General features: G+C 39.4%; 1 non-coding gene across 1 annotated transcript; it reads right to left on the bottom strand.

Annotated features, from left to right (window-relative positions):
* Positions 1-3,546: 3,546 nt before the first annotated feature.
* LOC138990840 (U6 spliceosomal RNA) lies at positions 3,547-3,658 on the bottom strand. Its single transcript, XR_011466952.1, has one exon. It is a non-coding gene; the product is annotated as a U6 spliceosomal RNA (small nuclear RNA).
* Between the last annotated feature and the right edge of the window lie 23,720 nt (positions 3,659-27,378).

Here is a 27,378-nt window from a genome sequence, read left to right as displayed (position 1 = left end):
CTTTTACATTTTCTGAAAATAAATGAAAGTGAGATCAAAATATCTTTTACCTTGGAGCCAATTAAGATTATTTTAGTATAAGATAGGTCATGGTCTTCTCCAAAAGCATTACTTTCTTGGTAAGCTAACTCTACATTACTGTAAGTAGATATTTATGGTACTTGTGAATAAACAACAGTCTTTGTAGATACACATTACCAGGTATTACACAAAGCCCAGTCTTCAAAAATGAAGAAGAGAAACTAAATGAATTATCAAAGAAATTGCTGTTATCCAATTTTCAATGGGTTCATTTTTTTACCCACAAGAAATATTCCTCAATAAAGACCTTTCATTTGATTAAAAACAGACTCTAATAAACATGGGTTAGGATCACAATGATAACCTATATTCAAGAACATGAATAAAAAGTGCTCTTGAAGAGAAAGGCTCACATGTGTTCACATTTGATACCGGGAAATAATTGTGTGCTGTTGGGGAGTGATTACTACCAGCTGTAGTAAGCAAGTACACCACACAATAATATCTCATCCGTACAACTGCTTGGAAAATGTCTTTCCTTCTCTCTCTTTATTCTTCTCCCAAGAGTTTCATAAAATATGACCAAATCTTTCCCCTCTTACTGATCATTGACCTTTTTCAAATCCTTATTTATGAAAAGAGAAAGACTTTGAATCTTGACGAACACCAAGAAGAAACACGAAATTTGCATGCTCTTCCCAAGAATAAGATGGGCAAGACCATGTCACTTTATCCTTTCTTCATATACTGTTATGACACATTTTCTATTGTTTCCAGTGGCACCAGCAAGTTTTTAATCTGAATGACCAAGAAAAATCACTAAAATACAAGAAAACAGTTCTGAGAAAAAGGAGTTCAGATCTCACTAATGCATCATTTATCTATAGACTCTTATCTTTGGAAATAATTTGAAACGCCATCCTGACTATGCTTGAATTTCAGGGCGGCATATGCTGAATGACTCCTCCACCATAAATCACTTTCAGAAAGCCTTCTACCTTGACCCGTCTTGCTTTATCTGAGCTCATCAGGGTTCTGGAGAGAGATTTCTAGAGCATTAGGAAAGGATAGTGGGGAGAGGGTGGAGAAAATTTGAGAATATCTTGATTAATAAAACACATCTGGCTTGCAGTTTTTCTGTTTTAAATTGTAATATCCCAATAATATTTTTGTCTTAAGAAAACGTTCCCAATTTAAACAAGTGAAAAAAAAAAAAGACAAAGGGATATCATTGCCTTAATCTTTTTAACAGTAAAGATAGGAGAAAGAAGATAGGAGATACTATTGGCGTGGACATTAGGACTTTTTTTTTTTAACCTGATACAGCTAAATGTAAATTAACCAAGGGAATAGAATTTGGCCAAAGCACTTACTGTGTCCTAAAGTATGGCTAGCAGAGCTGAGTAATTATGGAACATTTTGTGTTTAGAAAGAAGGCAGAGCTACATATAATCAGTTAATCAACCAAGTAGAAAGTGTTCTCTTTGACTAGATATCACTTCTCTCTACCACTCAGGTATAGACTGATGCCCACATGAGTAAAAGGTCCCTTTGCAACACATATCTTAGCACTCAACACGCTGCATTTTAGGGACTGCCCGGGTGGGCCAGTGGTTAAGATTTTTACATTCTAATGCAGGGGAAGCAGGTTCAATCCCTTGTTGGGGAGCTAAGATCCCATGTGCCTCACAGCCAAAATGCCATAATGTAAACAACAGCAGCAATGTTGTAACAAATTCAGTAATAATTTTTAAAAAAACCTAAATTTTAATTGACTGCCCTCCCCCATCATATGCCTACCTCAATAAGAAACTCTGTGACAAGCTGTGTTAGCCTATCTTATTAAAATCAGACTAGAGCAAAGTATATAGAATTTATCTTATGTAATAAGCATTTGTTGAATGAAAAAGGGAAGAAAAGCTATCCTATGAAGAGGGAAAAATAGACTCACACAATCAAAAGCACAGAGTCCTTCTGGTTGAGGCTGAGATCTGAAGATATATAAATTCATCCCCTGTTCATTATGGTCTACCCAGTCTCATGTCAACTATCAGTATGTGCGTGCATACTCAGTCCTGTTCGACTCTTTGTGATCCCATGGACTGTAACTCACTAGGCTCCTCTGTCCATGGGATTCTCCAGGAAAGAATGGGCTGCTATTTCCTTAATCTAATAATAAAAGAACAATTGTTCTGGGCCAGATGTATTACATATATTACCTCTGTAGCAACAATAACTTTAGAGAGGTTAAGTATTACTATCCTTACTTCAGGAATAAAAGAATTATACTCAGATATACTCCTGCCCTTAAGCAGTCATTTTCAATTTTAAGCTCATTCACGTGCAGATCTTAAGCCGATGTTCTTACATTACACCACCCTGCCCTGTGTTTCCTTCACCCTTAGCAATGAAAAGGTTGATGAAAGCTGCTTTCATCTTATCTGTACATGGCACTGTACAGTACCACATTCATGCTGCATGATGATAAAATATGGCAAAGGATTACAGATCAAATGATAGAAGCACAAGTGATCAGAGAGTAAATGACAGGGAGATTGCCCAAGACTGTGAAAGGAGAGATGGCAGAACAAACTGTGAGGACCAGCACTCTAAGCCTGGTCTCTTGCTGAGGCTTAGATAAGGCGACTTAATCTCAGAGAGGGATTTGAAATTAAAAGACGCTTACTCCTTGGAAGAAAAGTTATGACCAACCTACATAGCACATTGAAAAGCAGAAACATTACTTTGCCAACAAAGGTCCGTCTAGTCAAGGCTATGGTTTTTCCTGTGGTCATGTATGGATGCGAGAGTTGGACTGTGAAGAAAGCTGAGCGCCGAAGAATTGATGCTTTTGAACTGTGGTGTTGGAGAAGACTTTTGAGTGTCCCTTGGAGTACAAGGAGATCCAACCAGTCCATTCTGAAGGAGATCAGCCCTGGGATTTCTTTGGAAGGAATGATGCTAAAGCTGAAACTCCAGTACTTTGGCCACCTCATGCAAAGAGTTGACTCATTGGAAAAGACTCTGATGCTGGGAGGGATTGGGGGAAGGAGGGGAAGGGGATAATAGAGGATGAGATGGCTGGATGGCATCACTGACTCAGTGGACGTGAGTTTGAGTGAACTCCAGGAGTTGGTGATGGACAGGGAGACCTGGCGTGCAGCGATTCATGGGGTTGCAAAGAGTTGGACACGACTGAGTGACTGAACTGAACTGAAAACACTGGACCTCCAAGCAAAGTCAAAAATGTAATGTCCAAAAGTGCAGAGGGAACCCAGGTGATTTCTAACTGCAAGTCACCACAAAGACTACTGTGAAGAGCCCACAAGTAACGATGCATGTGGGCAGGAAAGGAGACTCCTTCTGGAATATTCTGCTATGTATCAGACCATATAAGGTTTTGCACAACCCTTCAGGAAAAGATGAGGAGGAATCTCCAATAAAGACAGAAACTGAATTTCAAGGCGTATCAACAAAATGAGAGCTCAGAGTAAAGTTTAGTTAAATAAGTCTTTTTTTTTTTTTTTTAACATAGAACGTTTCATGAATGTGTGTGTTGTCCTTGCTCAGGGTCCATGAGCAACACAAATCTTCTTTGTGTTGTTCCAGCTTTAGCATATGTGCAGCTGAAGCAAACATTTGATATGTCTTGAAACAACATACCACGTCATTTTTCACATTCTTGAGACTGCTGGGAAAAATTCATACCTGGTATACTTTGATGAGACCATTTATCATTTTGATCATATTGTCCCTAACCTTTTCCTATTTGGAAAACAACAACAACAACTTTAGTTCCTTAGTTTCTTCCCATGGGAAAAATAAATATCTATTGAACATATTCATTTTCCACTATTAAGATATTGTTTTGTCCAGTGGCTACCAGGCCTGACTAGCATTCACTATTACCTACAGTGAATAATTTTTAAGTGTATAGTCCTGTATTCTATCCTTAGGAATCCCAATTCATTGGTTTTTTTCAAACCCCAAAATAATGGTAAAGCAAAGAACACTTAAATCCACAGTACAATCTGGCTGAAAAATGGGGGCTCCTGACATTCTGATTCCATTGTTCACCAGTTGTTCTTAGTCACTTCAGTTGTGTCCAGCTTTTTGCAACCCTATGGATTGTAGCCTGCCAGACTCCTCTGTCTATAGGATTCTTCAGGCAAGAACACTGAAACGGGCTGCCATGCCCTCCTCCAGGGATCTTCCTGACCCAGGGATCGGACCTGGGTCTTCTGCATTGCAGGCAGATTCTTCACCTCTGAGCCACCAGGGAAGCCCTGTTCATTGACTAAAGCGATACAATCCACATGTTTGGAAACTGCTTGGAAAAAAAAAATCAGAAAAGAGGTAACAAACAGATCTATCAGTGATTCAGCATTTAAGTATAACTAAAAAAATTTTTTTAATTTAATAGAATTATTAAGAAACAAGATTATTTTATTAAAAAGTTATTTTCAGGGACTTCTCTGGCGGTCTTAGTGGTTAAGATTCTGTGCCTCCATTGCAGGGGGCATGGGTTCCATGCCTGATTCGGGAACCAAGATCCCACAGGGCATGCTGTGTGGCCACAAAAAATAAAGGTGGGGGGAGGAGAGAAAGGAAATTATTTTCAAAAGATGGAAATTGGTGATATACCTATTGAAGTCTGAAAGGAACTCAAACATCTACACTTTCACTGGCAATGAGGTCTGACAGCCAGGGAGTCCAAAGCGCTGATGGTACAAAAATAACCACCTGTTGCTAGGCAGGAGAAACAACCAGGTGGGATACATCCTCCACAGAGGAAATCTGAACTGGCTGTTGGCTTCCTATGGGATGGAAAGAAGGAGGTAAGCTGGCAGCAGGGAGGTTGAGAGAAGGAAATCTGAGCAGATTTCCTAGCCTTCTTCCATGTGGGAAAGGTAGGATTGGATTGGAGAGACTGTAAAACAGGAAGATTGACAAGAAAAGCATATGTGTTTAAGGCACATGTAAACTATTAGAATGCTATGGAAACACATAATAACTCCTCTGAAGTTACAGCTATGTCCAAATGGATATGAAATCAGGAGTTTCCTCAGGCACTATCATTCTACAAAATTTAAATGTCTATTAAATGCTCTTCTGCGAAAATAGTATTTTCAGGAAAATAAAGTTTTACATATAGAAGAAGTACAAGAATGAAGGACTATGCTACCAAATCCAAATTCTTAAGGCTTATTGAAATGAAAGGCTTCAGCTTTTTTGACATGTGTGATATCAAACTAAACAACAAAAAGTAATATTTACATTTATTCCTCCCCTTTCTTTCTGATCCTCTCTTCAGTGAGGTAAAGGAGAAAATAAAATATCCTAAAGTAAACATTTATAGAGAGAAAACAATCCATAAATAGAGTACACAGATCAATAATCATCTGAATAGCTGAATGCATCTCATCAACTTGGAAATTAACTACAAACGATGTAGCTTATTTCAAATGCAGTCATCAATGCTGCGCCTTGTTCTAAGTGTTGGATCTTCACTCCTCATTTCAATCAAGTAGTGTATTATTATCCTCGTGCTTCAAAATATGAAACTGATATTGAGAGATATAACTTTTTCAAATAAGGGGTAAGTGGTAAGTTTGAGATTTGCTGCTAGGTATGGCCAAGATTTTTTTTTTTAATATTTTAAAAAGGCATTTCTAAGAAGTTAAATATACATGTAACAAAACTCTCTCAAGCCTTCTCAGAGCATATTGATTCAAGGTAGGATAAAATATTAAGAAACTAGATTATCTCATTCCTAAGGCTAGAGCTGATAGAAGAAAGTGAAAGTGTTAGTCGCTGAATCGTGTCCAGCTCTTTGTAGTCTGCCAGGCTTCTCTGTCCATGGGATTTCCTAGGCAAGAATACTGGAGTGGGTTGCCATTTGCTTCTCCAGGGGATCTTCCCAACCCAGGGATCAAACCCAGATCTCCTGCATTATGGGCAGTTTCTTTACCATCTGAGTCGCCAGGGAAGCCCCCAGAGTTGATTAATAATGGCAAATTAATAGGATGTTTGGAGGAGTGGGAGAAAAGTAAAAGACACTGATAAAACAAGAAAGAGATTGTTAGTTTACTTTCTTCAGGTTGCAAGTGACAGAAAAGTTAAACTCGATTAAGCAAAAATGATCTTTTGGTTTATGACTTACCTACCTGTGAACCCCGGTCATGGGGACTCCAGGGACTCAAACCTGAAGCTAGAACTCAGTTTCTTCCCATCTTCATTTTCTGCTCCCAGGTGGCAACCTCCATCTAAAGTTATATTTTTTAAAGATCTCAATTAAAACAGAAATGAAAAGTACACAGTTTGTTTTTGCTCATCCCTCCAAAATTATTCTCAGTAATTGTTCCTAATTCTAGTTGGCACTAGGTATAGATAGGAAAGAATACAGAGGCCAAAGGGGGAGAGATTGTGGGGTAAGGCCGGATAGATCCTGACCTGAAATATGCAGACTGATATTGCACAAGGGTTGGTTCCCTTAAAAAATTCAGGGTATCACAAAAGAAAAAAGGAAATAATTGGTACGGAGAGGGGACTCGAGGAAAAAATGAGAGCTATGTATGAAGACAAAAAAAAATCTATTTTAAAAAATGTAAAACATGAAAGTCCAACTGAACTTCTATTATTATTTAAAGCCAAACAGCTTCACATAATTTAAAATGATTGCATACCTTGAGTTTTCCAAATCAACAGGAAGGCAGAAATGATACAAAATTGAAAAGGTTGCCATCTATACATTGTTGACTATGCGCCAGGCATAGTAACATCACAACTCTATGAAAAAGTTCCATGACAATCCCCATTTTATAGTAAAGATAACGTAAGGTACAGAGCAGTTTTCCAACGCGTTTCAATAACTTGCACAATTTAACAATGGAGAAGAATGGTGATTCAAACGCAGTGTAAGACAACACTTTCATGTTAAACATGGTTTACTGTATAAAATAGTTTAAATATATTGCCACTGAATATTCTTAAAAATATAACTGATGTTCATCTAAATTCTAAACAGATTTTGGTTTATCGCAGAATTTGACAGTATAATCTGTATGAGAGTTTACCATAGACTCAAATACAGTTTGTCATTATTCCTCCTGCTCAGTTCTTTTGATTTTGATAAAATCCTTGCGAATCTACTATGTTCTGGGCATTTTACTACACACTCAGGATATCAGGCTTGCAACCTACATTTCCACTGCATTCTCAAGCAAGTCTGGCGCGCATTCTTTATTCAAAGCTTAATATCTACAATGACTCTATGAGCTTGCCATTAAATATCTAATCTAAAATATTCAAATAATTGCAGTAACCATATCCTTACTTATGACTGCTGATTGGGAAATAATAGAATTAGCAGTAATAACAAAGAATTCATTTTCATGCAGATAAAATATTGGATGTCAAAATATATTTTGTCCTTTCAATTTGGTGAGTATCCATCCATCAGTTACTCAGCAGAGATTGGCAAGCATTTTTACTGGGCGTTATTAAACAATTCTCTGAATTTTTATGTTCATAGTTAAGTGTCTACTCATGCAGTGTAGAAGCCAATGACAGCAGAAATACTTCACAAAGGTCTTTTTTACAACTGAAGAACACTTCTTACGCAACTTAATAACAAATTCTACTTAATACAGTAATTTGCATATTTTCCTTTCTTTTGGACTTGTCTGAAACTGATTTATAGATGATGTCTTTATATATATATATTTAATCTATTATTTTTAAAATAAGAAATCAGATAGACCTGATTGAAAACACTAAGTTGTAAAGAAAAAATTGGCAAAAGTAGTTTTCTGTGATTTGAGTATTTAAAAAGTATGCCGGTATATGGCAGGGTCTTTGGGGGAGGGTGGGAGGAAGGAAGGGAGCTTCTGCTGAGATTTATTTCACTCTAAATTTCCTTCCACTTTCTTCTGTCCCTGAAGTCTAGTCTATGTCCTACCCAAGGACAGTTTCTTTTGAAGTTGAATAACAATGTCATTATCACTTTCATGTTTTTGTTTTCATGCTGAAAACATCTTAGTTTCATAATCAAACCTCTATGAGCCTAGTGGCTCAAAAATTATGTCTTTTGCTTCATAGAAAGACTTCAACTCCAGGTGAAACCTTTACCCTCAGTTGGATAGATCTACTAATCCTAGAGAAAGATAAATTGCTCCAGGCTTCCTATGAATAAATATTGACTCCAGTGAACACATCCACTCACCAAATGGAATACAGTGAGTCTAACTTCCCAACTCAGTATTCCTGGGTTTAAATCCCATTTTATTACAATTTTAGTCCTTTCTGATTGCTATAGCAAAGTTCTACAGAATGAGTAGCTTATAATAGTAGAAATTTATTCCTCACAGTTCTGGAGGCTAGGAGTCAACGATCAGGGTGCCAACATGACCAGGTTCTCATGGAAAAGCCCTCTTCCCGGTTGCAGACTGCCAACTTTTTACTGTATCTCACACAGTGGGGTGAGCACCCTGGGGTCTATTTAATAAGCAAAGAATCCCATTCATGAGAGCACCACCCTCGTGACAAAATTTGCTCCGAAAAATGCTACCTCCTAATACCATTACCTTGGGTGTTAAGTTTTCATGAATTTAGGGGAGACACAAAAATTCAGACCATAGCAGTCGCTTAATAGCTGTGTCATCTAGGGATTTTCCTTAACATTTCTAATCCTTAAGATTCTTATCCAGATGCTGACCTCATGGGATACCCCATGTGTCACACATTCTACTTAGCACATTGCCTAGTATAAAGGAGATATTCAATAAATTTTGTGTAATATTATGGCTGTTCTTAGTGTCAATAATTGTGTGATGTCTGTAGCTTACAACAAGAGGATTTTTTTTTTAATTACATGGATCAGCAAAGAACAGATAGGATTTGCAAAGTGGAAAATAGGTTGTTGTGAGGAGGGACAGGTGTTAAACAAAATAAACAAGAAACTTCAGTAGAGGCATGAGGCTAGAAAATAGCAGCTAATCTTCTAGGGCTGAAACATAAAATTCTCATTCCATTAGTGTTGGAAAGAAGACTGGAAACACATTTTCCCCTCTGGCCTGAACTGGTGGTGCTCAAGGAAGCCTTGGTTTCTCTAAACGTATTATGGATACATTGCAGTGACCTCAGGCTTGGGACGGCAAATGACAGGATAAAACTCTGATCTTGTTGCTTATTTTCATGCAACCTGGGGGGAAATAAAACACTTAACTTGTCCGAGTCTCAGTTTTTAACAATGAAATGGGAAAGATACTACTTTGTACAGCCACTGTTATGATTCAAAGTAATGAAAATATTGCTAACAACAAAGCCTACCTTTGAATGAGTGCCAGGCATGTACTAATGTCCTTACATTCATATATCATTAATCCCCCTTTGCTTTTCCAGGATAATGAATGATGAATAGTCATCATACCAGACTGCATATGGATCCAGGGCCTGACACAGAAGCTACCCATAAAGTGTTACCAGTGTAAATTGGTTTGGGAATCACCAGACTTGACACTTGGCATCAACTCATTCGATGAGAATAGAGGTGTGTGGACACCTAAAGAAAAGTCAGCTAGTCATGAGCTTTCATTAACTGTGGGCTTCAGCCAGTGTGATTAATAGAGGAAATGGACAGCATCATTTAATCTGGAAGTTCTACTAAGGGGAGATTAAGTAGTACATGTCTATTCTTTTTTAAAGTATATTTCAAGCTCTTATATTAATTTGAAAGAAGATACCGTATTTTCTCAGATCATTCTTCTGTGACATAAACACACTGCAACAGGAGCTTCCCTGGTGCTCTAGTGGTTAGCAATCCACCTGCCAATGCATCCCTGGTCTGGGAGGATCCCACATGCCTCAAAGCAGCTAGGTTTGTGAGCCACAACTACTGAGCCCACACTCTAGAGCCCGAGAGCCACAACTATAGAAGTCCAAGCATCCTGGAGCCCATGCGCCCCAACAAGAGAAGCCACTGCGATGAGAAGCCTGCCCATGGCAACAAGAGTAGACCTTGCTCACTGCAACTAGAGAAAGCCTATGCAGCAATGGAGACCCAGAACAGCCATAAATAAATAAATCTTTTAAATTAATTTCAACATATTTAATTCTACGGAAGGGAGAAAATTTGCGGCCATATACCAAAAAATCATTTAGGGACTTCCCTGGTGGTCCCTGGGTTGGGAATTCCCCTGGAGAAGGGAATGGCAACCCACTCCAATGTTCTTGCTTGGAGAATTCCATGAAGAGAGGAGCCTGGCAGGCTACACGATGAGGTTGCAAACAGTCAGACATGACTGCGTGACTAACACTTCACTAGTGGTCCAGTGGCTAAGAATCTGCACTTCCACAGCAGGAAGCATGGGTCTGAGCCTGGTTGCCCTGGTCAAGGAAGTTCTACATGCCACAGTGCAGCCAAAAATAAAAAATAAAGAGAGAGAGAGAGAATATCCTTTTCCAGCAATGAAAAATTGTGGAATTACAAGATAGAAATGTCTTCAGTTCAGTCACTCAGTCATGTCTGACTCTATAACCTCATGGACTACAACATGCCAGGCTTCTCTGTCTATCACCATCTCCCAGAGCTTGCTCAAACTCATGTCCATTGAATCAGTGATGCCGTCCAACCATCTTATCCTCTGTCATCCCCTTCTCCTCCTGCCTCCAATTTTCCCCAGCATCAGGGTCTTTTCTAATGAGTCAGTTCTTTGCATCAGATGGCCAAAGTATTGGAGTATTGGAGCTTCAGCTTCAGCATCAGTCCTTCCAATGAATATTCAGGACTGATTTCCTTGAGGTTTGACTGGTTTTATCTCCTTTCAGTCCAAGGGACGCTCAAGAGTCTTCTCCAACACCACAGTTCAAAAGCATCAATTCTTTGGTGCTCAGCTTTCTTATAGTCCAACTCTCACATCCATACATGACTACTGGAAAAATCATAGTTTTGACTAGATGGACCTTACTCCCTCAAAAAGGACAGTTAAATATCCCTAAACTCAATGTAAATATGAATTAGTATTTTTTAAGAAGTCTTGATCACCCATGTATTCTTGTTTTCTTGCTGTTTCATGTAGAATCTTTCTCCATATTGACATTCAAGTATATTTTTTAGGATTAAAGTTCTTAGACAAAGAAATTGAGTGAGATCTCAGAATTCCCTAAAATTGCTATGGGTTGTAGATTCCAGCTTTTTTGTTTTGCTGTGAATAAGCTCTATTTGTCCAGTTATTGCAGAAGTGACCAATTTGTTTGTCAATCAGTATTGTGTGCAAGAAGTGGCATTGCTTCTTCAACTTGAACATAGTGAGAAATATTTTTATTCCTGCCATGTACATGGCCTACAGCATGTCCACTGACCTTTAAGCATGTCTTTGCACTTACCAGAAGGAAAAAGAAAGTTAAAAATATGCATCAGATACCCACCAAGTGTTAGTCATCAGCCTAAGCTTCTTGTATTTTAAAATGTTCTCTTTAAAATAATGCATTTCTGACAGGTAATGAAATAAATAATCCCAACAATATTCATTTTGTAAATTGACTGGTATGTGGTCACGATGAAAAGAAAATAAGTATTTCTTTAGTTTGGCGTAGCAACGCAGATTCGAATTACAGAGCTCTGTGATTATTCAGTAAAATAGAGATTTTTCATCAGTAACAGGTCGGACAACACACACAAAAAATCTCAGAGCCCCTTACTCCCTCTAGTTTACTTTTGTCATCAGGATTGCTGCTGCTGCTACTGCTGCTAAGTCACTTCAGTCGTGTCCGACTCTGTGCGACCCCATTGACGGCAGCCCACCAGGCTTCCCTGTCCCTGGGATTCTCCAGGCAAGAACACTGGAGTGGGTTGCCATTTCCTTCTCCAATCTTTGTACAATTCAGGTTCTGGTGTCAGAAGAGAACTCAACAAATAAGCTTGGGCTCCATGCTTATCTGTGAACTAGTCATTGTGGCAGGAGGAATGGAAATGATTAGGGTCATATCAATGAAGATCCACCCCTGAAAGTAGGAGTAGATTAATACTGTCCTAATCTCATGGCATCTACAGAGTGTACAAAGGGTGGGTTAAATGCTCTGCAGGCTATCCAATTATACAAAGCAGATGAATTCTGGGGAAATGATAAGTGAAAAAAAAAAACAAAAACCTAAGTTGAGTAAACAAGGAAAAAACTAACAGAAAAGATTTTCTGGAGTTGGCTACAATTCTCAGAAAATGTGGGTAAGTTTATTTTACTTTTAGTCCCAAGTAAAATGGTTTAATAAGAAAAATATATATAAAAGATTGGCATGGCATGAGCTGTCATTTTTCTTTGTATTTTTCAACACTGCCTACATCCAGCTCCCTAGTGGAGGTTGTCTTCATCCCCCTGCACCTGTCTGGCACCCGTTTGTTTCACGGTTACCATAGAGTTGTTCTGAGGGGAGGCTCTGAACTTTGGGTTATACCCACTTGGGGACATTAACCTGGTTTATTCCCAACCTCTAGATTTTATTACTGTGCAGTATTTCACACAGACTACTGCTCTGCTGGAATGATCCAGAGACCTAGAAATCCAGGACATAATTTTGGAAATCTGCCTAAGGAACAGACGTTGTTCTCCTCCCAAATACTCATTTTTATCGTGTGACTCTTTTTAAGAGACAACAACAGGCAAGGAGCACTTTCTGACACTCCCACACTCGCTGGTATAAATCTGAACTCCTAGTCAAAACTCATCTCTTTTGCTTTACATTTTCTACCTGAGACTTGCTAATGAACAAGAAATACATTTTATCAGTCATTTACATTTAAGTGTCAGTGAGTCTGAGGGAATGGAGTAAGCAAGATAATAGGAACAGAATAAGAAGTGTCAGGACAATAAAAAATCCTGTGTTTTCAGAGAAGGGAACGATTCTGAAAGTAAAATTATAGTAGCTAAGACAAATGACATCTACTTTATAATCGTGTCCAGGGTGTACTCGGGCCTTATTGCAGCATCTTTTCAAGTGAAGCATAGTTGATTTTGGGGCTTCCCAGATGGTGCTAGTGGTAAAGAATCCTCCTGCCAATGCAGGAGATGCAAGAGATGTTGGTTCAATCCCTGGGCCGGGAAGATCCCCTGGAGTAGGAAGTGGCAACCACTTCAGTATTCTTGCCTGGAACATCCCATGCCCAGAGGAGCCTGGGGGCTACAGTCCACAGGGTCACAAAGAGTCAAGAAACAACTGAGCGACCGAGCACACATCGTTGATTTACAATGTTGGGTTAGTTTCTGGTGTACAGCAAAGTGATTCAGTTTTATACATATGCATTCCTTTCCATATTATTTTCTATTATGGTTTATTACAAGATATTGAATATAGTTCCTTGTGCTATGCGGGAGAACCTTGTTATTTATCTCAGCGCTTTTAATGTAGGTACAGAACAGTTGTATCATGCAACTCTGTCACATTGTTTTAGGGAAGATAAGGGGACATCAAGGAATAAGAAAATCATCCTGAGCCGAGAGCCCTACATCCTGTCTCTACTGTCTACTCTGCCACTTGCTGCCTGTGTGATCCCAGGCACGTTCTTTAACCTTGAGTCTCCATTTCTTCATTTGAAAATTGGAGATAATGACATTTATCTCACAATATAATTATGGGAATGAAAATGCAAGGTATATGAATAAACCAGTGTAAAGTTATCATAACGTTAGTCACACTCGAGCAGTCCTTGTCACAGTGGGTGGGAAGGAGGTGAACAAGAAGAGAAAAATGAGGGAGAAGATCTTTCTTGTAACAACCTTTGCAGGAGAGAAAACATTAAAGTGTGTTGTTAAGCTTCTATTTTCAAGTCCAACAAGAGACACTGACAGTGACATAAAAGACACAGTTCCTTTCCTTACATTCTTCACAGAGTCACTGAGGAGGTAAGATGGGTACCAGAGACACACACAAAAAATAAGCAAAGTAAGAACCACTGTCAAGATGAATAGATAAAAAAGTTATGGTACATATATACAATGGAACATTACTTAGCTATATAAAGGAACAACTTTGAGCTAGCTGAAATTAGGTGGATGAACCTAGAGCCTGTTATACAGCGTTAAGTAAGTCAAAAAGAGAAAAACAAATACCGTACGTTAATGCATAAATGTGGAATCTAGAGAAATGGTCTGAGAAACATATTTGCATGGCAGGGATAGAGATGCAGATGCAGAGGATTGTCTTGGGGACTCAGTGGGGAAGGAGAGGCTGGGATGAACTGAGAGAGTGGCATTGACATATGTATGCCTGGAGTGGGGTGCCATTGCCTTCTCCAATATGTATGCCACCATGTGTAAAATAGCCAGCTAGTGGCAGCTGCTGTGTAACAGGGAACCCAGCCCAGAGCTCTGTGAGAACCTAGAAGGGTGGGAGAGGGGAGGACCAGAAAACTCAGGAGGGAGGGTATATGTGTGTATTTATGGCTGATTCCCATTGTTGTATGGCAGAAACTAACACAACATTGTAAAGCAATTATCCTCCAGTTTAGAAAAACAAAACACTGTCAAATAAGCAATGCAGTAAGAGCTGTAACCAGACAAAAGAAGCTTAAGGAGATCAGGAAGGGCTTCATGGGAGAAATGGACTCAGGCTATTTTTGGAAGGATGGCTAGATACAGAGAAATGCTATGATCTTCCCTTGGGATCCCAGAAACCAGTAGAGATGGGTAGTGGATGACCTGCTATCTGGAGCAAACAGTGCTTTCTTTCCTTCCTCTGCTGTGGACCTGAGAGCACCAGAAAGCTGAGAAACAAGGTCAGTGTAACTGAGTTGATGTGTGAAAAAGCAAACCAGATGCAGATCACCAACTCCATATAAACCATGGGCTTTGAAGACATAACTAATTCAGAACAAAGTATAGTCATAGTATCCAAGGTAAGAATCCAGGCAACTCTAAGTCTTTTAGAGCTAAGAGGTATGCCCTTGGTTTAATATGCTGTTCTCCCTTTCAGAGGAAAAACCCAAGCCCTGATGGGTATAGTTATTCAGAACCAAGATGACTGTTGGGGGATAGATTCAGAACAGCAGGCATTCCCAAGCTAGCTGCAGCCCTAACTGGGACTTCCTTAAGGTTAGAATTTCAAAGGACAGTTTCACCAGAAATGCAAGCATCTTTCTCTCCTTCTGGAAAAAGAACAACAACAACAAAACAAAACAAAAAAACCCTTGACCTTCTCTGGGTTTTGATTTCCTCATCAATAAAATGATGCTGAGTGTCACCACAGACACTCTCCCACACTTCCCTGCCGTATATTAATGATTCTCCTTGTCCTTCTGAACATTTTCTCCTCAGCTGATGGTTGGAGATTTTTAAGAGAGTCCTTGTTCCATGAATGTAAAGGTGAGAGGAAAATGGGAACAAATATTAACAATATTTAATCTTACGCAATCTCATGCACAGGGATTTTGTGATGACATCGACAAAACTCTAGTCTTTTTTGGAAAAAAAGCTTCTAAGTAGATACAGCCGTCTTCTTGTAAATCAGGGGACTGGCTAAAATGATGTATCACCTTGAAAGTATACATTAAAAACAGAGTAATGTGAAAATAAAAGCAATATTATTGAACTGGATGGGCCAAGGGACTCTTATCTTTGAATGTAGCTCTTCACTTAGTAATATCTGTGTTTTCTTTCACTGCACAAGACTTAATGTCTGCCAGGTACTTTCAGCTCCTTAGGAAAAAAAGTGCTTAAATAAAATATGAGGTGTCCCCTTGAGTGGTGAGCTTTGACCTCCAAATCCAGAGTGGAGGGGTTTAAATCCAGGGAGCTGGAAACCCATTTGTTTTCCTTCACAGTTTCTTCTCATCTGATTTGCTGCTCATCTTAATGGCGTAGATCTGAAGATAAGTTTTATTTCCATTCATAACTCAAGGTTGCACTCTCCCAGCATTTAATGATGGTGTTTTGACTCTCCAACAATTCTAGAGAAAAACAATCACAAGTTATCGTGGATTCAGGGGATCCCCTGCTCTTCGCTTCCCTCCAGGAATCCCTGTGTTGCAACAGAAACCATTTTCTTCCCCCAAAACAAGAGAAACTGCTCTTATCTTGAGATCCTGATCTTAACCAAACACTCTTACAATAAACCAGACAGCCTGATGTTTGATACCATTAGCATCTGACCCCTGAAGAACTTCAGGGGAAGTTCTTCGGAAGGGAACCAATTATCAGACTGTTAACAAGACTTGGTTATCCAGAAAGGCACCAGTACCAAAAGATAGGAGAAGGTTTTTTATTAACTTTGAAAAAACAGAACATTTTCTCAGTTTAGTAGGTGTGTTGGAGGGGAAGGGAAAGAAAATAAATAAAGGGAGCCTTTTGAAAGCTATGCTTTTGTAACTTAAATACCAACTCACATCTATCTAACTCAGCCATGACCAAAGTTCCTTGTTTTCTTCAAGGCCTTAAAAGCAGGAACTGTAATTATATTTTGAGACAAATAATATTTTAAAAGTATATACTGATGCTCCTTAACAATATAAAATTTGCATAATGTGACTAAGCACACACACAAAAAATCTGTAACATTAAATATTCAATTGTTTCCATATGAGAAAAAGACACTAAAAATTTTTAGGTATCTCCATAGCATACACATTACAGGACAGCCTCGTGGTTAGGAAATTAGCTAAGGGAAAAAAAAAAGAGACTCCCTATTGCATTTTCTGGTCAAAATGTCAATTTAAAGTTATTTTTAAGTCTTGGCAATCAAAACTTATACAAGCAAAAATCTAGAAAGGTAAGGAAGAGAGGTAGATAAACTCATTGGTCCACTGTGAGGATTTTTTTTTTCAGAGTCAGATTTCAAAAGCAGATTTGATGCAGAAAACAAAATTACTACAGCTAAGATTCCAAACAGTACAATATGAAATCTGGTGATATTTATCAGTCCCCACAGTAACTATCCCAACTGGGACAAGCTGAGAATTGATTCAAATGATTTTATTTTGTTTGGATGTTGAGTTTGTTATGTTCTTTTTCTTTTGTTGCCAAAGGATGAAGGAAAGCCTGAAACCTGAATGAAAAGTTGGAGGTAACAGAGGAAAGCACTTGTTTTTCTGTCACTCTTTCTCTTAGTCCAATGAATTCCTTTGGAAAAAAAATCATCTTTGTTAAACGCAAAATGTAGTGTGTTGCAGATGGAAGCACTATGAGGGCAGCTGCCTCTGATGCAGGTGTTATCCTGTCCAGCCGAGGGCAGGTGTTGGTCATTTTTGGTTTGTTTTTTCCTATTTATTGGCTGCGCTGGGTCTTCACTGCTGCGTGTGGGCTTTCTCTAGTTGTTGTGGCCAGGGCTACTCTCTGGTGCAGAATAGGCTTCTTTCTGTGGCTTCTCTTGTTGCAGTGCACGGGCTCTAGAGCATGCCAACTTTAGTTGTGGGGCACAGGCTGAGTTGCTCTGGGGCATGTGTGATCTTCGCAGACCAGGGGTCAAACCTGTGTCCGCTATATTGCAAGGTGGATTCTTCATCCCTGGACAACCAGGGAAGCCAGGTCATTTTTCATTAGAAACACTCGCTATAAAGAATGAGAAAATCATCTATACTTCATTTAAGAAAAAAAAAAGGGAAGACTTTAGAAAACTTTAGGAGAATGGATTCATTGCAAGTCTTAAAATGTCAAGTTACCTACTATACTAAGTCACTGCAGTTGTGTCTGGCTCCTGGTGACCCTATGGATCGTAGCCCACCAGGCTCCTCTGTCCATGGGATTCTCCAGGCAAGACTACCGGAGTGGGTTGCCTTGCCCTCCTCTAGGGGATCTTCCTGACCCAGGGATCAAACCCTCATCTATTATGTCTCCTGCATTGGCAGGCAAGTTCTTGACCACTAGCACCACCTGGGAAGTCCCAGTTACCTACAAAACTGGGCAAAAGATTGGTTTCTATCGTAGCTGAGAAGAAAGTGAAGCACTAAGCAAAATTCATGCCTAGCTTTTAAGAATCAAGCATCCAATAATACAGATTCATCCTCAGAGTGCCTGAAGTACTATGGACAGAAGTTCGTGACATTGTACAGGAGACAGGGATCAAGATCATCCCCATGGAAAAGAAAGGCAAAAAAGAAAAATGGCTGTCTGAGGAGGCCTTACAAATAGCTTTGAAAAGAAGAGAAGTGAAAAACAAAGGAGAAAAGGAAAGATATAAGCATCTGAAGGCAGAGTTCCAAAGAATAGCAAGGAGAGATAAGAAAGCCTTCCTCAATGATCAATGCAAAGAAATAGAGGAAAACAACAGAATGGGAAAGACTAGAGATCTCTTCAAGAAAATTAGAGATACCAGGGAACATTTCATGCAAAGATGGGCTCGATAAAGGACAGAAATGGTATGGACTCATTTGTATAGCTCTTTTGGAACTCTGCATTCAAATGGATATATCTTTCCTTTTCTCCTTTGCTTTTTGCTTCTCTTCTTTTCACAGTTATTTGTAAGGCCTCCTCAGACAGCCATTTTGCTTTTTTGCATTTCTTTTTCTTAGGGATGGTCTCGATTTCTGTCTCCTATACAATGTCACGAAACTCTGTCCATAGTTCTTCAGGCACTCTATCAGATCTAGTCCCTTAAATCTATTTCTCACTTCCACTGTATAATCATAAGGGATTTGATTTAGGTCATAACTGAATGGTTTAGAGGTTTTCCCCACTTTCTCCAATTTAAGTCTGAATTTGGAAATAAGGAGTTCATGATCTGAGCCACAGTCAGCTCCTGGTCTTGTTTTTGCTGACTGTATAGAGCTTCTCCATCTTTGGCTGCAAAAAATATAATCAATCTGTATTTGGTGTGGCCATCTAGTGATGTCCATGTGTAGAGTCTTCTCTTGTGTTGTTGGAAGAGGGTGTTTGCTCTGACCAGTATGTTCTCTTGGCAAAACTCTATTAGCCTTTGCCCTGCTTCATTCTGTACTCCAAGGCCAAATTTGCCTATTACTCCAGGTGTTTCTTGACTTCCTACTTTTGCATTCCAGTCCCCTGTAATGAAAAGGACATCTTTTTGGGGTGTTAGTTCTAAAAGGTCTTGTAGATCTTCATAGAATTGTTCAACTTCAGCTTCTTCAGCATTACTGGTCCGGGCATAGGCTTGGATTACTGTGATATTGAATGGTTTGCCTTGGAAATGAACAGAGATCATTCTGTTGTTTTTGAGATTGCATCCAAGTACTATATTTTGGACTCTTGTTGACTATGATGGCTACTCCATTTCTTCTAAGGGATTCCTGCCCATAGTAGTAGATATAATGGTCAGCTGAGTTAAATTCATCCATTCCAGTCCATTTGAGTTTGCTGATTCCTAGAATGTCAACGTTCACTCTTGCCATCTCCTGTTTGACCACTTCCAATTTGCCTTGATTCATGAACCTAACATTCCAGGTTCCAATATTGCTCTTTACAGCATCGGACCTTGCTTCTATCACCAGTCACATTCACAACTGGGTGTTGTTTTTGCTTTGGCTCCATCCCTTCATTCTTTCTGAAGTTATTTCTCCACTGATCTCCAGTAGCATATTGGGCACCTACCGACCTGGGGAGTTCATCTTTCAGTGTCCAATCTTTTTGCCTTTTCATACTGTTCATGGGGTTCTCAAGGCAAGAATACTGAAGTGATTTGCCATTCCCTTCTCCAGTGGACCACATTCTGTCAGACCTCTCTACCATGACCCGTCCATCTTAGGTGGCCCCACACGGCATGGCCTAGTCTCACTGAGTTAGACAAGGCATGATCCATGTGATCAGGGTAAAATGGAATAGGTCTGGAAGTCAGAAAAAAAGGAGAAAACATACATAAAAAGGGGTTGTGGGGCACCCAAATAAAGTTTATAACTTTTTCATTTTTCAGAGGGCAGCTCCTTTGTGTGTGTGCTGAGTCACTTCAGTCGTGTCTGACTTTTTGTGACCCTATGGACTGCAGCTTGCCAGGTTCCTGTGTCCATGGAATTCTCCAGGCAAGAATACTGGAATGGGTTACCACACCCTCTTCCTGGGGATCTTCCTGACCCACAGATCAAACCTGAGTCTCTTATGTGTCCTGCAATGGCAGGAGGATTCTTTACCACTAGCACCACCTGGAAACTCTTTGAGGGCTCCTGAAAGTGAAAGTTGTTCAGTTGTGTCTGACTCTTTGTGACCCCATGGACTATACATTACATGGAATTCTCCAGAAAACTGAAGAGGGTAGCCTTTCCCTTCTGCAGCGGATCTCCCCAACCCAGGGATCGAACCCAGGCCTCCCACATTGCAGGCGAATTCTTTACCAGCTGAGCCACAAGGGAAGCCCAAGAATACAAGAGTGGGTTGCCTATCCCTTCTCCAACAGATCTTCCAGACCCAGGAATCGAACCGGGGTCTCCTGCATTGCAGGTGGATTCTTTACCAACTGAGCCATCATGGAAGCCCTTGAGGGTGCTTATTAATGGCAAATATTTATTACATACAAGTGGTCCAGAATACTCAAAATAGTGAACAAAAACCTTTGCTGAACAAATGACACTTTCTTTTCTTGCAGAAAGCTCTCAAGCCAGTTATTGAAAAGAAGCCATCTTCCCTCCAAACCACTTTCCCACACATAGCACAAAAATGAACTTTTCTTTTCCTGACACTCTATTACATCAGGAGTGGAACTGTGGATGCTGTCATCCCTCAAATACAATGAATCAAACAAAATCAATCAGGGTACCTCACTGAACACAAGGAGAAAGCCTACTTCATGGGTAGCCACATCAGGGGTCAGAGAGGGGCCAATGAAGAGAAATGATTTGGGGTGGGAGAGGGGAGATTCAAATATAAATCCATAAATTAAATTCCATTAAACCATCATCAACAAAATAAATATAGCAAGATAATCCCTTCTTCCCTCCTCCGTATGTCTGGTAAAATAACTTTATGATGCCTTTTCACCTTTCAAACAAACACATCATGATCAAACCTTTGTTTCAGGGAATAGAGAGGAAGAAGAGGAAAATTACAACAACTTTTAAAACCTGTTGATTTTTATGGTTTCTCATGTAAAGCAGGGACATTAATATTCCCACAAACAATTAAATGAGATGATCTAAATAAAATGGGGGCAAAATGATTGGAAGGTAAACAGATCTTCATGGATGGTAGTAGTCCTTGGAATTACTACTTTTTAAAATTTGTTATTATCGTGATTTTGGGGGTGGCTCAGATGATAAAGAATCTGTCTGCAACACAGGAGACTCAGGTTCGATCCCTGGATAGAAAAGATGTCCAGTATTCTTGCCTGGAGAATCCCATGGACAGAGGAGCCTGGTGGGCTACAGTCCATGGGGTTGCAGAGAGTTGGACACGACTGAGTGGCTAACACTAACATCATAATTAGCCCCTGGCCCTTCTGACCCTTCTGTAAACCTAATTTCTTCAAATATAGATTATTTTTCTTTTTTGGGGGGGTCTGGTTGTTACCACTTGGTTTGAAGTGTATATCTTAATATCTTTTTCCATTTAAAGTGATCTTTTAAACTCATTCCAAATTATCTGTAAAGTTTTCATTTTTTCCTATCTCAACCCTCTTCATATTTCATCTTCTAACAATCCCTTTAGCTAATAAAGCTTCCCTTGTTCCATTTCCACTCCCCCACAACACCATCAATTTTCCCCTCTTTCCTTCTCACTTTTCCCATGTTGGTTTCTGCAGTCACATCAGCACCTTTGACCACTGACAGCCAGCTAATCAATGCCCATTTCTCTGCTGACGACCAACTGGCCCTTGGGGACCATCATCTCACAATGATATTGAGTCCTTTGGATGTTCACAAGTCAATCTGGAAACTCAAATCCCAAATTGAAAACATATTTAAGCAGAAATGAGATGCAGATTTTCCGGTACATGTAGGGTTTGTTGGAACCTTGCAAGGTGGTGCCATTGTAGGGGAAAGGGAAACCAGACAGAGGGACCTGGGGTCTCAAAGGTCATGACCCAGTTCTTCCTTTTGGAGGGTTTCCAATCAATTATTTTCCCCCTTTCCTGAGTCTATGCAGTTTTAGCCTAGACCATTTTGGGGTAGAATTCTGAGGAGATAGTATTTGAGAATATGCCTCAATGAAGTATAGATAGATAGAGATTAAAAAATGAAATATAAAACCCTCCTCCATCTCCTGGCCACAACTCATAGACATAATGAGAACTGCCCACATCTTTTTCTGGAATGGCTCCCTGGAACCTGTACTTTGCAAAGGACCACTACTTGCCAAAAAGGATTTAGAAGGGCAAGCTAGTGTTTCCTCTCCCATCTCCTTAGAATTAAGACTTACAGGATCCTTCATGTGCCAGAAGAGTTAAGTGATGAAATAGAGTCCCTGCTTATACCTGGTTTATTCTGAATTCTTCTGCTTTTAAGGGCATTTACTATTTTCAGCTTCCCATTATCATGTGTGAGTGTGTGCTAAGTCGCTTCAGTCATGTCCAATTCTTTGCTCCCACATGGACTGTAGCCAGTGACAGGCTCCCCTGTCAATGGTGATTCTCAAGGCAAGAATACTGGAGTGGGTTGCCATGCCCTCTTCCAGGGGAATCTTCCCAACCCAGGGATCAAACCTGCATCTCTTAATGTCTCCTGCATTGGCAGGTGGGTTCTTTACCACTAGCACCCTGGGAGCCCTCCCATTACCATAAAAGTTTGCAAAACAGGGAAAAAAGTATCATTATTAAAAATAAGACAATTTTCAAATCAGGAGTTAAAATAACAACTAGAAGAATGTTCACCTCCTCCACCAGACTTATTTCATTCACTAAAAATCTATTACTAATTCAGACAGCACATAGCTTTCCAGTGTTCATTGTACCATCTACCATAATTCTCATCTAAAACAAGGTTTTTGTGAGAAAAATTACTGTTAGTAATAAAAGTGATAAGAACTAGCAATTATCCAACTGTTTCTATGTTCGAGGAACTTTCCTTTAACATTCAGATTAGTTAGCATAATGATAACTGCTGTTTAAAAAAAAAAAAAAAAGGAGTCCCTAAAATTCAGTGGTTTCAACAGATAAAACCTTATTTCTCACTCACATGAGTCCAAGACTCAAAAAAAAAAAAAAAAAATCCAAGACTCTCCTCCTTGTGGTCATTTAGAGACCAAGAATGACAGCTTCAATACCATCTTTAATACAAGGTGCCCATGTTTGCTGTAAGCAGCATCATTGCCTTCATTAGGAAACAGAGAAAAAGAGTAAGTACAGAATCCAAAAGTTTTTCTTAAGCAAGACAGGAGGAACACAGCTATAGCCCTGTTAAAGAAAGGGAGAATGGATTGGGGTAAAAAGCCAGTAATTTGAATAATAGCAGTTTACAGATTATTATTAGAGTCAGTCTTCAAGAATAATCTTAGGATTAAAATATATTTATGGCTGCAAATACCTATGATAATGAATGAAATATTGTTAAAGATGTAATAAATTGAAGCTATTATTTGTAATTTCTTGTTGTGACTTAGAAACATTTGCTAGTTCCTGAATGTATTTGATTTACAGTTCATGAAATGAGATGTGTCTGAGGAAGGACTCCTAAAATTTTTACTGTTGTTGTTGTTAATCTTGAAAATGAAAATGCTATAAATTTAAAATTGCAAATAGTTATCTGCTTTCCAAGAAACAGAGGCTGAATTGAGTAGCAGACTACTTCTCCAGTTATGAGAGCAGAAGTCAAAGACTGAATTGAGATCCTGTTAGTTATCTAATTGAATTTTTTTTTTAAGTGGAAGAAAAAAGACAATCTCTTCTCTAAACCTTTAAGGAGCTGTATCCCCTAACTTCAGATTGACTAGTAAAACAATGAAACAGGTTTGGTGATGATTAAACTGCATCTCTCCAGACTCTGTTTCCTTTAAAGACATTCTTTACTGTAAATGGAATTACATGGCCCTATGCCTGCATTTATTGCTTGTTCACAAGAAATTGTATACGTTTATATAGTTCTGTGTGATTCCTTTACTTTAAATCCTTGTTTGTGATTTTCCTGAAGGACAATGCTCCTTATCTTAATAAAAATGGTTAATGATTGATAATACATGAATGAGCTCATTCTAGCCTTTGTTATTTGCACTTGAGATTTAATTCCTTAAAAAAATAAATTGTCTCAGTAAAATTAGGGCTCTTCTGAGGGCAGAAGTGACATCCCTTAAAACACTCAAAATAGCTATGCGTTAAAAGTGGTTCAAAGATTTTTACAGGTTTAGTGGTTGTGACATGAATGATTCAAGATATCTTTCTCCTGATTGTTACCTGTCACCCAAGGGTGAATTAGCAGGAGAAAATGAGAGTGAAAATAAATATTAAATGGCAAATAAAATTACAATAATAACTTAAACTTGTGTAATAGTTTATTCTTTTCAAAAAATATTTCTATATGCTTAGACTGATGTGATTCATTTCTGAAACAAATATTTGTGCATATCATATGAACTAAAGATTCAACAGGGCACAAGACAGTCCTTTCTAGACTTCAAGGCAGAGTTTTAAATGATAAAATACAGGAAATAGCTACAACTTTTAACAAGTTCTTGAAAGGAAGTAAGAATGACAGTGCTATGCAAAGTTACAGGGAGGAAAGCTCTACCTTAGTCAGGATAGTAAGGGAAGTTTTATCATTGAAACAATGACGAGAAAGAGATTCAGAAGAACGAAATGACTAGACCAGAGCTGCACAAGCAGTCAGAGGAAGAGCCAGAATGAAATTCCAAATCCCAGCCACACAGCAAAAAATTGGAAAAGAAATAAGAATTTTCACGTTTGCGTTTGATGATTTGAAAAGGTACAAGACATATTAATACTACCCTTGAAATACCTGAAAACAGCATTCTTTAAAAAAAAACAAAAACTTTTTATTTTATATTGGTGTATAGCCAACTACCAACGTTGTGATAGTTTCAGGTGGACAGCAAGAGGACTCAGCCATACATATGCATGTATCCACTCTCCCCCTAACTCCCCTCCCATCCAGGCTGCCACATAACGTTGAGCAGTGTTCCCTGTGCTATACAGTAGGTCCTTGTTGGTTATCCATTTTAAATATAGGTGTACATGTTGATCCCTAACTCCCTAACTTTCCCTTCCCCCATCCTTCCCCTTCTGGTAGCCATAAGTTCATTCTCTAAGTCTGTGAGTCTGTTTCTATTCTGTAAGTAAGTGCATTTGTTTCATTTCTTTTTTTGTAGATTCCACATATAAGGGATATCATATGATATTTGGCTTTCTCTGTCTGATTTACTTCACTCAGTATGATCATCTCCAGGTCCATCTTGTTGCTGCAAATGACATTTCATCCTTTTTACTGGTCTTTTGTTCTTTATAATCTTAGGTTGACTAGATGCACCTTTGAATGTGGGACAGAAATAAGAACATCCCTCCCTCTTTTCTAGGAAATTAGCAGCAGCCAGGCTTGTTGACAGAAGGAGTCTGATGGGCAATCAACTGATAGTGACAAATCCATTCATTGATGTGGTGGGCTCCTGCCACTAGCTGAAATGTCACCAACATAGTTGTAGGAAAGATATTCTCTGTTGAGTGCAGCTGTGGCTCCACAGCCAGCCCTCCTAGACGTCAGGCACTTTCCTGAGGGAGCAGTTATCAGCCTCTCTAAATCTGCCGTGGCTCCGGAGGTAAGGCTCCTATGCTGAAGAATATTCACCCACTGCCATTTCCAAAGAATCTCTCCAATTGTTTACTGCTATTTTTCCTCTTTCAAAACTTTCCAGCTATTTAATTAGTGGGTTGAGACACAGCAGGAATTCCCTGGCGGTCCAGTGGTTAAGACTCCACATTTCCACTTCAGAGGACTGGGGTTTGATCCCTGGTTGGGGAACTAGGATCCTACAAGCTGCTTGGAACAGCCAAAGGAAAAAAAAAAGACCTAGTGAGAACAAAGAGAAATTTTTCAGTTTCATCCACATCACTTTAGTCACACATACTTTCCAAGTATTTTTGGAAAAATTGCATAGATGCCCAATTTAAAATTCTACCTCTACCATGAGGTTTTCTGAGCCCTAACTTTAAAAGTCTCCCTCTCTTCACAATTCCCATCTCATCCACAGTTTCTGCTATTTATCATGTCATTATTGAACACTAGGGAGAAAAAGGGACAAAAAAAAATGCCCTATTAGCATTAATTGAGCACAGGTCAGTCGTTCTATAATTTTTAAAAACTCATCATCATAATTTTTCAAAGCAAATTTTTAAGTAAATATTGTGGAGATGCTATGAGGGTGCTATTTATTGAGCATTTATTATCCAGAACTGAGCACCACACTGGATTCTTTATTCATATGTATCACTGCAGAATCCTGTGAAGTGTGTTTTATTCCCTTCACTTCCCAGATGAGGAAGCTGAAGATTACAAAAGTTTACAAGGGCACCCCTGACCTGACACCTTAGCTCATAGGAGGCCTTGGTGCAAATTAGAAAAATGTCTCTCCAGGTGGAAGCAAACCAGGGTGTATGGTTTAGCAAGCAATTGATGTCTCTGTTTTATTAAGAAAAATAAGCCTCTTCTTGCAAGTGAAAACAGCTCTTGTGTCAGGGTACTAGATTTAAACAGCAGAATAAGGGCTGGGTTTCAGATCCTACTCACTTCTTGGGTCTGACATCCTTGAGCAGTGAACATCCTGCACAACCGTACCCAGCAGCTCTGCAGCACACATAGGAAAGAAAGAACAGAGCTGGAACTTGAATCTGTGTGATTTGGAGTTTGTGATCCTATAACAAGCAACTATCCCTTTAAATGTGATAGATGTCCACAAGGAGAGGGCTATTTCTTGAAAGCAATTCAGAATGCCTAGCGGTTAGGTAACCCTAGTGGTAAAGAACCCGCCTGACAATGCAGGAGATTTAGAGATGTGAATCTGACCCCTGTGTCAGGAAGATCCCCTGGAGGAGGGCATGGCAACCCACTCCAGTATTCTTGCCTGAAGAATCCCAAGGACAAAGGAGCCTAGCGGGCTACAGTCCGTAGCGTCACAAAGAGCTGGACACAACTGAAGTGACTTAGCGCACATGCTTGAAGGTCAAGTATTGATATGATATCAGTGAGCCTCAGAATACCTCCTGTAACTTTGCACCCCAAAGCCACTCTGGATCCACCTATTGCTGAATGGTTTGATACCCTGCGAACGTGTTGAAGGGCAGGACAGCAGTTGCTGTTCCCCTGGCTCCTTCCCAATCCCCAGGGAGCCAGGGGAACAGCAGCTGAGCACCCAATTCTCCCAGCCCTACTTCCATCTCTTCTCTGCCTCCCCCGCACTGTGCCCCAGCATAATCATTTGAAACACAAGCCTTCAGTGTTGTCTGAGCCTCTCACAGAAACATTCAATCAAATCTCTGAATGAGCAAATGTGC

Source organism: Bos mutus, chromosome 14, assembly GCF_027580195.1.
Source record: "Bos mutus isolate GX-2022 chromosome 14, NWIPB_WYAK_1.1, whole genome shotgun sequence".
Lineage (NCBI taxonomy): Eukaryota > Metazoa > Chordata > Mammalia > Artiodactyla > Bovidae > Bos > Bos mutus.
Note: the sequence above shows the minus strand (reverse complement) of the source record. Positions and strands in the feature narration are given on the sequence as shown.